Genomic DNA, 7969 nt, shown 5'->3' with positions numbered 1-7969 from the left:
TTACAAGTAACTATTGAATTTTCAATGTCTTGGTCTATTATGATCTGTTTTTCTCTGACCAACTTTGAGCATGATTGATTTTTAAAACTTTTTTTTTTAAACTTTTTATTTTATATTGGAATATAGTCAATTAACAATATTGTGATAGTTTCAGGTACTCAGCAAAGGAACTTAGCCAATCATATACATGTATCTATTCTTCCCCAGATTCCCCTCCCATCCAGGCTACCACAGAACATTGAGCAGAGTTTCCTGTGCTGTACAATAGGTTCTTGTTGGTTATCCATTTTAAATACAGTAGTGAGTACTTGTTGATCCCAAACTCCCTAAACATCCCATCTCCCATCCTTCCCCCCGGCAAAAATAAGTTCATTCTGTCTGTGAGTCTGCTTCTGTTTTGAAATAAGTTGATATGTATCATTTCTTTTTAGATTCTGCATATAAGGGATGTCAATTTTTTAATAATAGTGTATCATCCATGTATCATGCAACAGACTGAATAACAACAATCATCCATGAACTCCTAGGGGATGGTTGATTAGATAATGCTGGATGTATGCATGTGTGTGAGTGAGTCTGTGTATGTGTTAACATACAGTCAGATTTAATTTCATATTTTACTTAGAGTTTATGTTAAATGAAATTGGCTAATAAGTTTATTGTCTGATTTGAATATCAAGGTTATATTATCCTGCTTAGTTAACTTTTGTAGCTATATTTTCACATACAGAAAATAACTTGCATATAATACAGAAATTCTGTTACTGAAATTTTACCAAAGCTTAGATGTAACATTGTTTGCTCTTGGAAAGCCAAAAAACAAACAAACAAAAAAAAACAGAAAGATTTTTGGCTACTGTTTCATTTCTTATCTGTTGTTTTCTTCATTCAGGATTTTTTTTAAAGTATGTTTATCCATTTTGGTAATTTAGATGTTTCAAAATATTAATGACTTCATCTGGCTTTTCACATGTATAAACACAGTTTTGTTCATATTATGTTTTTAATTCCTACATTACCTTGCCCATGCAATCCGTTTTATTCTTAATGTTATTTATTTCTCTTTCTCTTTCTTTTCAATCTTGCCAGATTTTACTTTCTTATTGTCTAAATGGAAAAAAAGTGGCAGGGGAATTTAATTTTCAAACTTGTTTTTTATTAGTTTGTTTTCAAATGTTTTAAATTCTAATATTTTTCCTTCTTGTTTTCTTTTTTCTATTTAACATGTTTTTACAGTCCCACCAACTTCTTGGGTTGATCTTACTTATTGACATCATGGGACTTCCCTGGTGGTTCAGACGGTAAAGCATCTGCCTACAATGCGGGAGACCTGAGTTCAATCCCTGGGTTGGGAAGATCTCCTGGAGAAGGAAATGGCACCCCACTCCAGTACTCTTGCCTGGAAAATCCCATGGACAGAGGAGCCTGGTAGACTACAGTCCATGGGGTTGCAAAGAGTTGGACACGACTGAGCGACTTCACTTGTCTTTTAAGAAATAAACTTAAGGTGATAATTCTGAAGTGACGTATAAAAATTCACATAATTATTCTAATGATTTTTCATTTAAACCATACATTATTAAGTCTGTTTGCAGAATTTCAAATACATGGGAAATGGTGTCACGATGTTTTCATTGGTGTTCAATTTTAAAACATCAGGCTCAGAAAATGTCATCTATAAAATGTTAATATTTTGAATTTAATTGATATTCCCTGTATTGCCTATTATATGTTGTTTTGTATGTTTTAAGAATATTGATCAATTTATTAAAATACTCATTTCTAGAAAATTGTCAATTTCATCTAGGTTTGCAAATGTGTAAGCATAAAATGTTTTCATGTCTGTTTTTAAACAATGTCTGCTCCACTTTGGCCCTGAAAATATATATGTATCTATTAGCTCAGAGCTAATTGGTAGCTCAGAGCTACCAATTATATCACTAAACCATTTATGTCATTAATTATTTCTTATCTGCTGATTCTGTGAGACTGTAATCTCCCGGAATGATTGTGAAGTTCTAATTAATTCTCTGAAATTGTTAAATTTTGTTTGATGTATTTCCAGGTCCTGATGTTAGGTCCATGAAGGTCTGTAATGATTACACCTTCTTGGTGGATTACTTTATTAAAGCACAAAAATTCTCCCACTTCTTCCTTCGTAATGTTTTTCCTATTAAATTTGATTTTGCCTAATATTAATATTCCTTTTTAGCTTCTCAAAATTAACACCTCAAAGTGTGGTCCTGGAAACCCTGAGAGTCACTGAGACTTTTTCAGAAGTTCTGCAAGAACAAAAGTGTTTTCTTAATAAATACGAAGATGTATTTCATCCTCAGTGTCTCATAGCTAACAGTGGTTACCTGACAAAAAATGTGGCAACAAACTGAATGTAGACACAGGTTTGAAAATTCAGTTGTCCTCTATTAACCAAGGTATTAAATATTGCAAAAAATGAACGTTAATGCAACTCATCACACTGTGTTTTTGGAAAATGTCGTCATTTTTCAAAAACATTATTTCTATCAACAAATAATGGGTTGATTACTATTATTTTTAAAAGTATTAATACACATTAGTTTTACTTTTCCTAGCATTTATTGAATTCACCATATTTTCCTCTACCAATCCACTTCTAAAATTAACTATTGTCACTTATGTAAAAGATTATCTTAATATATTTCTTTAAAAAGAATCCATGTTCCTATTTTTTTCCTGAAACAAAAGTGTGGAGAATTTTCATTATTTTACTACTTAATTAACATATTCTAACTACTGTTTCACTTCTGCCAACACCCACATTCAGCATTCTTATATTTGCTGTGGGAGATAAGATTTTTAGTATATGTTCATTTTGTCATTCTTTTTCAGAAGCCATGATATTTTTTCCAATGACAGTGCTTGTTTAAAATAAATTTTAGTACCTGCTATTTAGATAATAAAAATTTCTCCCCTTATTTAATGGCTTCATAGCTTCTTTTTAAAAATTAGGAACTTAGTCTAACATTTAACCTATGTTAATTCAACACATTTTCTGGTCTGATTCTCCACTATGCTTATTGAAAATATATACTTCAACTGAGCCAGACTGTAGGACATTTTCTAGACATGTTTCATCATTCACCCTCTCTATGCCTGTGTCTATTGTCTACTTCCGCCTTGAATTCCCTCCTCAGTCTTCAAATTTCTGTAATCCACTTGAACCACAGTCTGGTACAAAGTCCCTTCTTCCATAAAGACCTCCCTGAGAAGCCCATATGGAAGCAATTCCCAGGCACTGAATTCTTGAGCATTTTGTATCATTCAAAATGCAGGTATCTTATGCTGCATTGCTTTGTCGTTATTTGAGGATTTATCCTATGTCCTCAGTTGCATTGTAAGTTAGTTGAGGGCAGAAATTATTTAACCCACCATTGAATCTACAACATCACTAAACAGAGGATTATTTAGAAAACATCATAGAAATGAATAATTCTCAGGAATATAACAGTCAAAATCAATTGTCATAGAGTGAAGCAATTAACATTTTTGGTTTTCTGATATGAGATCATGATACTGTCTTAGGGTAGGAGATATATTCTTAGTGCACAGCTGTACCCTTGCTTTGGGTATACGTATTGGGAATCAATCTACCATGGGTTGATAGTGAGAAAAAAGTTGCAACTTGTGGGTCTCCTTCACCCATGCTCTGAATTCACAACTTCAGCCAAAATCCTAGAAACAACAAAAAGTCAGTTCTTTAGCTACCACTACTGCCTCTTGCCAAGTCATCTTTGGGCACACTGAAAGAGCTAATGAAATCACTATGTTCTGAACTTATTAGCAATGTTGATCCATGGACATGGTTTCTAAAACATTTCAAAACAGTTTCCAGTAACATTTAATGCTCTTTCATCACAAAGCATGTCAGAAAAGGGAAGAAGTGTAGTAGACTATTGAAATACAGTGTGCCTATCTTACACAAGATGACATGTGCCAGTCTTGATTTCATTTATCCTATTCCGTCTCATTTCACAAAAACATTTATTACCATCTAAACTGCAAAATATATTTGTGGGTGTAAAATATAGTTTGCAAATAGTTGCATAATCCACTTTTCCAAATATGTAAATCATCTGCTCTCTTTAGTTTAGTTCAACAAATAATTATCAAGCACCTGCTATTTTCCTGATTCTATATATATATAAGCATGTGAAGATGAACAAAACACAATCCGTGTTCCAGTAATAAACATCTAAAGAGAAATGTGGTAAGGTCTCAGATAAGAGTTATGATGGTATACACTGGTTTCAGGAAAGCCTTCTATGACAAACTCACCCCTGCCCAAATGCTTGAAGGTGAGTAAAAGCCAGATGTCTGTCAGGAAGGCATTTCAGACAAGAAGATAAAGTACCATTATATGGTGAGCCTTTAAGAAATACTAAAAGGCTGTCGGGAGTACCAGGAATTGGGTCCATTCGGTTAGGTGATGAGTAGAACCTTGCATTGCACGATAATAAGCAGAGAATTAAGTTACAGTTAGCATCTCTCAGACTGTGTTGCAGGGGAAGACTAGAATCTTGCAGAATACAGCAGTTTCTCTTGGAAAAAATACAGTTCTTTGGTCAAAATAATTTATCTTTTAGAGATTCATGTTGAAAATCTTAAAAGCTATGAGAAGTCCTCAAGTCAAGAGTCTGGCTTCATGTTAACCCAACATTCTCGAAACTAATTTGGCTTCTAGAATGTTGTGTTTTTTTTTTTTTTTTTTTAACAGAACAACTGTTAACATCCCTTGTGACTCCAATGTTTCACGAAACAAAATCTGGGCAGTATTGGACTTAACAATAGAATAGCTACTGGGCTTGTCACTTTGCATATATGTTGATAAACTTGGACTTGGCTTTCTGGAGGGAGGCATCAACAATGTACCAGAAAAATGGCTTGATTGGAGCTGTGACTCAGAAGGTAACCCAACAAGGATATGAAGAAGGACTGGAGGGGAGACAGGCAGGAGGCTGGAACGCCAGTGAGAATTCATTCTTGGAACGGTTCAAAATATAAAACTATAAACATATGTTTTGGAAATGTCTTTAGGTTTAATAAATTCTGTGATAATATACCAGGGAGATTTCTTTGAAAATCTATAACACATGCCAGCAAGAACACTATTTACTTTGTCATTAATTAACATATTTGGATCTCCAAGGGGCACTACGCATGTATACAACAACCAAAAACAAATTGCAACAGGCTTGCATTGTTGTCAACCTGGAGAAACAATGATCAAGATAAAATAATTAATTTCAGATGGATTCAATTACTATAGTCAGTCACAGTCCAACTATTTATTAAGTACCCACAGGGTGCACAGCATTTCACTAGGTTCTTGTAAAAAATCCATAAAGATATTAATAACAGTGACTTTTTCCATGACAATAATGTGTAATTGGCATTGGATTTTGGGTCAAAACAGGGCTCCCCGAGACTCATCGAGGATGGTGTATGCAGAGGAAGATAGCCTCCGGCGAGCACCCATTAAACAACTGTGTTCAGAGTCCAGACAAAGAAAATAGGCCTTTAAATTCCATCAGTGGAGAGGGTATTGATTTAAACAATTTACAAAGTTTCAAATTATATATGTCTATGATTAGGTGGAAAACTTGGGATAACTCAGAAAGTCTGCCTGCGTGGGTGCTAAGTCACTTCAGTTGTATCTGACTCTTTGTGACCCTGTGCATCCTAGCCCACCAGGCTTCTCTGGCCATGGGAATCTTGGCCACAGGCAATTTTAACACCTCATAAGTGGGCTAATAGATAATTCATGTATTCACTCAGTCAGTTGAAAAACATACATTGAGCACAAATACATGCCTGGCATTGAACAAGGCACTGAGCATACAGAAGTGAAAAAATTGGCTCAAATCATTGTCCTTTTCTAGAAAAAAAATTTAATTGGAGTATAATTGCTTTACAAGGTTATGTTGATTTCTACCATACAGCAATGTAAATCAGTCATAACTACATATATATATATATATTCCGTCCCTCTTTCCCTCGTGGAGGTTGAATCCTATCAATGAAGAGAGATAAAAAACAAATGAAGTATGAATAGATACTGATATGGATGTAGACAGAGATATAGATACAGACGTACGTGTAAGTGTGATAGATGCAATGGTGAGAAGTTAGGCAGAGTAGAGAAATATGAGCTTCCAAAACACTGGAGGAACTTGATAGAAAAATATCTCAGGTAGAAGAAACAGCAAGGGCAAAGGCTCTGAGGCAGAAGCATGTATGACTAGATTAGGATGAAAGAAAGAAGGAGGCATAGAAATGAAGTGGGAAATGGCAAGATGTGGATCATTTGGGTCATTCAAATGAGTTTGACCTTTTTGAGTCTAATAATGTTGGAGGGTTTTGAAGAGAGAGGAGGTAATCTCTGACATGACTTTAAGGAATCCCTCCATGCACTGCAGCATACCAGGCTTCCCTGTTCTTCACTGTCTCTTGGAGTTTGTTCAAACTCATATCCATTGAATCAGTGATGCCATCCAACTATGTCATCCTCTGTCTCCTCCTTCTCCTCCTGTCTTCAATCTTTCCCAACATTATGGTATTTTCCAATGAGTTGGCTCTTTGCATCAGGTGGCCAAAGTATTTGGAGCTTCAGCTTCAGCATCAGTCCTTACAAAGAATATTCAGGGTTAATTTCTTTTAGGATTGACTGGTTTGATCTCCTTGCAGTAGAAGGGACTCTCAAGAGTCTTCTTTGCAGCATTACAAGTGAGGAATAGTGGAGGCTTGGATGTAGGAGGTAATAGTGGAAAAGTGGTCAGATTTAAGATATGTATTGATGGTATTGCTGACAGGATTTTCTAGTAGAGAAGCCAAGAATGACTTAGTCTTTGGCTTGAGCAACTGGACAAATGCAATTGTCATCTAAACAGATGAGGAAGACTGTAGGTGGAAGTAGGTTTGCGGATAAAGATTGGGAATTCAGTTTGGGGCATCTTATGTACTAAATGCTTATTCAGCATCCATCAGGAGATATCAAGTAGGCAGCTCATATGAATTTAGAGATCAGGAAAGAGTCCAAGGCTGGAGAAAGAAAATTAGGAATGAACGATATCACATGAGAACATAGATAAAGAATGGATCAAGCACTGAGCCCTGGGAAACACCAGTGTTTAGAATTCAGGGTAACAGTGAGACATCAGTAAAGCAGGTTGAGAAAGAATAGTCAGTTAAGCGAGAAAACCTGGAACATGTGATATTCAGTAAACGAAGCAAAGAAAATGTTTCAAGAAAGACAGATTGTCAATTATGTCAAATGCTACTGGTGGATCAAACAAAATAGGAACTAACTATTGACTATTGCAGTTAGAAACACCAAGATAATTGATAACTTTGGGGAAAAAAGTTTTTAGTGACAAACTATCGGCAAAAGTCTTATTGGAGTGGATGTAATAAAGAAAAGAAAAGAAATCAGAGACAAATCTAGAGAAAGCTCCTTCAAGAGGCTTTATTTTACAAGGAAGAAGAAAAATAGGAAAACAGATTTCAAGGTATGAATCTCAAGACTGAAATTTCTAATTGGGAGAAATTATAAGATATGTTGATGAATACAATACAGAGAGAAAATTTGATCGTGTGAGAGAGGAGAATTTCCACAGCTAAGACTTTATCATAAAAATACCATCTAGTTCTGAAATAAAGAAGTTGGACTTCTAGGAGTAAGTGCAGTTGGTATTGCTGACAAGCAAAAAGGCACCCAGATGTAGGTACCTGGATTTATGTGTGTTGAGGAGAGATCTTTTCTTATTACCTCTATACTATATCTGTGAAATAGAAAGTCAGGTCATCAACTCAGATTGAGGAGACGGGAAGACATGATTATTGAAGGGAGGATGACATTGGAGATATTGAGTAGACAAAAGAAAGAGGGGTGATTTTCTAAAAGGAGAGGAAAACACAGAATTGTTAGGCAGCT

The 7969-nt window shown here is 35.1% G+C and overlaps 1 pseudogene; it reads left to right on the top strand.

Moving 5' to 3' along the window:
- The first annotated feature begins 4270 nt into the window (after window positions 1–4270).
- The window catches only part of LOC102275799 (coiled-coil domain-containing protein 115 pseudogene), a 38627-nt pseudogene continuing 34928 nt past the window's right edge, over window positions 4271–7969 (top strand).

The sequence above is a fragment of the Bos mutus genome, chromosome 20 (genome assembly GCF_027580195.1).
Source record: "Bos mutus isolate GX-2022 chromosome 20, NWIPB_WYAK_1.1, whole genome shotgun sequence".
NCBI classification, from domain to species: Eukaryota; Metazoa; Chordata; class Mammalia; order Artiodactyla; family Bovidae; genus Bos; species Bos mutus.
The sequence above is the reverse complement of the archived record's forward strand: the minus strand, read 5'-3'. Positions and strand labels throughout refer to the sequence as shown.